Source organism: Cetorhinus maximus, unplaced genomic scaffold, assembly GCF_964194155.1.
Source record: "Cetorhinus maximus unplaced genomic scaffold, sCetMax3.hap1.1 HAP1_SCAFFOLD_639, whole genome shotgun sequence".
NCBI lineage: Eukaryota > Metazoa > Chordata > Chondrichthyes > Lamniformes > Cetorhinidae > Cetorhinus > Cetorhinus maximus.
In genome coordinates, this window is record NW_027596581.1 from 201,174 (window position 1) to 204,784 (window position 3,611).

General features: G+C 43.1%; 1 non-coding gene across 1 annotated transcript; it reads right to left on the reverse strand.

Annotated features, from left to right (window-relative positions):
- Positions 1-3,101: 3,101 nt before the first annotated feature.
- LOC144674375 (U1 spliceosomal RNA) lies at positions 3,102-3,264 on the reverse strand. The gene has a single exon (XR_013574524.1). It is a non-coding gene; the product is annotated as a U1 spliceosomal RNA (small nuclear RNA).
- Between the last annotated feature and the right edge of the window lie 347 nt (positions 3,265-3,611).

Below are 3,611 nucleotides of genomic sequence, written 5' to 3' on the forward strand. Positions count from 1 at the left end.
GGTTGAGGAGCTGGAATAGATCTGATTTCTCCTCAGTTACGTCTCACCATTGTGCCTTTTTGTGTCATGACTTCATAGGACCCTGGTTTTGAACCAATCTTTGACGCCTCGGCTGGTTGCCACGTACCCTTCTGTGGGCCCCTGGACGTGAAATTGTTCCAACTGTAAACTTGGCAGCTCTGTACCCACATTTTTATCAAGACATTGGCCGTCTTCTCTTACAGTTTTAAAAGTTGCTCTCTAGTCTTTGAGACAGTAGGATGGGTAAGAGTCCGTAAATTGGTATGCACTGGTCGGCCAAACAAAATCTGTGCCAGTTATAGAATAATTCCACTTAAAGGTGTCACTCTTGGATGTAACATTGCAATGGGTAGATCTTGCTTGGTCTGTCTACATTTGAGAATTAGGGATTTCACTGTGCAAATCATTCATTCATCTGGGCCATTAGATCAAGCTAATATCAGGTCATAAAGATTCCAGTTTGATGAGCTGCCTGCCTTTAGAAATGACTTACCGGGAGGTGCCTGACTTGTCCCAATATGGCCAAAATGATCTTATCTGCTCGTGGCGATACTGACTTGAATCAGGCCATCCGTTTTCCACAGTTTCTGTAGTGTCACCTTTCACCATTTCTTCTTGTAGCTGCTAGCATTTGTTTTGCACAAAATGCTATGGATCAATTGACTGACTTGCAGACTTGTTCTGGATCAATTGATAGACTTGCATTCTCCTGCAAGCATAATGTTGCAGCTCACTTTTAATTGACAATTATGTCTAAACATCCTGGATATTTCGATTTTAGTTCATGAACTGAGGTGACAGGTGTAGTGTCTGAGTTTGATCTGCCTTGTGAGGTCTGATTGATTCCATGGATTGTTGCTAGTGTGAGGTCATGGCATGCTGGTACACCTAGGGACTCTGGGCCTTTAGTCTCCATAATGTAGAACATCTGTGTCACCAGGAGGATTGATTGTACTTACAGTCCAGGAGTATGATCCTGCAAATGGAATTTGTGAGATGTTGTATGCTGAGTGTTTCACAGCAGTTGGTTTTGCCATGTCTACAGATATGTGTCTTTTAGAATTAGTAGAGGTAGCATGTTGGCACTTGCCCCTGTGTCAATCTTGACCAATAATGAATCCTTACCAACTTTCTTAGGGCAGCTAATTCGAATCTTGGCAAACACTTCAGATGGTGAGATGGCATCAATGCTTTCCACAAGATTGACGGTGTGAAATAGGTGCTCTTCACTCTCCATATCATTGTGCACATTGTCATTTTCTTGTTTGTCAATCGCTTCGTGTATATGTTTCTGGTGGGATACCAGCTGGCCATCCTCATTGCTGAAAAGTACCTGTTGCATGCAGGTTGTTTGGATCAGCGCACGGCTCTTTGTAGCTGCATCAGCCTTTGCTCAAGTGTACAGCCTCTGCCAACGGCCCTTTCTGCCACATGCCTTACAGAATCGATGAAAAGTTGGGCATTTCCTTGGTGCATGCAGAAGGCTACACCCTCCACATGTCCTGCTAGGTTTGGGTTTCCTAGTGAGCGCTTCAACAACTGGGTTGTACTTTGGACCTGTAAGTTTCATCAAACTGTGAGGATCGCTTTGTACTTACATCCATCCTCTTCAGCCGCTCTTGAATGCTACACCTTTTCGGCTTGTCTAACAGATCTTCCTGGAATCCTTCCATGGGAGTGGATGTGATCACCAACTCAACAATTCTGCCTGCTAGCTCTGCATTTGAAAAATCACAGAACGTCCCCTTTTCTCTGCACCTGCTGATGAAGTGGTCTATGGATTCTGTAAAAAAACCAAAAATAGCTGGAAAAACTTAGCAGGTCGGACAGCATCGACGAAGATGAATACAGTTGTAGTGTCGAGTCCGTGTGACTCTTCATCAGAACTAAAGAAAAATAGAAATGAGGTGAAATATAAGCTGGTTGATGGGGGTGGGACAGGTGAAGCTGGATGGAGGGCCAGTGATAGGTGGAGGCAAAAAAGAGATTGCCAAACATGTCATAGACAAAGGGACAAAGGATTTTCATGGTAATGATATTACCTAAGGAATGTGCTAATGGTGACATTAAGGGTAGAAAGCAAGACGAGGAAGTGACAAATGGTCCGAGTGGCTGTGGGGTGAGGGGAAGGGATCGAAATAGGCTAAAAGGTGGAGATAAAACAATGGATGGGAATAAATTTAACATTAATAGAAATTGTTGGGAAAAGGAAAATATATTTTAAAAGTGACAAATTATTAGACAAAAGGGGGATCGGAAAGGGGCTAAGGATGGGGGAGAGAGGTCATGCCCTGAAGTTGTTGAACTCAATGTTAAGCCCCGGAAGGTTGAAAAGTGCCTAATCGGAAGATGAGATGCAGTTCCTCCAGTTTGCGTTGAGCTTCACTGGAACATTGCAGCAGGCCAGGGACGGATATTTGGGCATGGAGGGTGTTGTCGAAATGACATGAACTCTAATTGATGAAGCCAGAAGTTGAACCTGATTCTGCACCAGTCACCCAATATCTTTTGGGGATCCTTTAGCTCTTCTGCTGTTGATCCTGACCTGTTCAGCCTGTGTAGACCGACAATGACATTATCTTGCCCCCTCACATTCTGTGAACCAAATGCTGTTCAAAAGGGAATTGGATAAATAATAAAAGAAAAATGATAAAGGTCATTTCCTGAGCCGATTTGGCATTGGGATTTAAAAGCCTAAAGTCATTTTAGAAGCAGCTCGCTGCTGCAATGGGGGAATCATTTGTTTCTGGGTGAATGAATTTCAAAAGCGTCTCTTCCTAAAAACCGTTTCTCTTGCTTATGCCACCCTCTGCTGGCCGTTGAACGCTGGTACACAAGCATAGAGGAAATCATGATAAATGCAGTGAGTGCAGAGCGACCTCAAATGCCAACGTTAAAATAAAAGCAAAACACTGCGGATGTTGGCGATCTTGGACCTCGAAACGTTAACATTATTTGCTTCTCCATATACATGTGTCCTGTATGTGTTAATTTTTCGAGTACTTTGTAGTACATGCAACAGCGGTCTCTGTTGGTGAAGAAATATGTTACAGTAAAATCTGACATTAATTAGTTAATCAGAGGAGAGCGCAAATGCAGTCCTCCCGCTCCCACAAATTTTACAGTCGAGAATCCCGCATTTGGGGACATCGCAGGTGTCAGCACACTCGAAGTGCAATGGGCTGACCTCGTCCTGGGAGAACCACCTCTTTTTTGGACAAATATACTTTATTCATTAAATATCTGGAAGAACATTACAAAACATTTCTAAATCGCCATCACAAAAAGTGTATCAAATTCAACTTTTAGACATGGATCACGAGCTGCTTCAATACAATCAATGAATATTACAGTCATTTCAATATGGTCATTACAGACAGTCGGAAAGTGCAATGGTATTGGAGTTATCAACATACATCCTGTTGCACTCTGAGGTGCTTCAATACAATTATGATACATTTAGTATTCACTGCATACATTCAATGTGAGCCGTTCAGCCTGAGGGGTCGATCCAATTTCCAGTCTCTTGGTGCACTATGGCAGAAAGGTCTTAGACAGCGACCTTTCCCTATTGCGCCATTGCGGCGGCT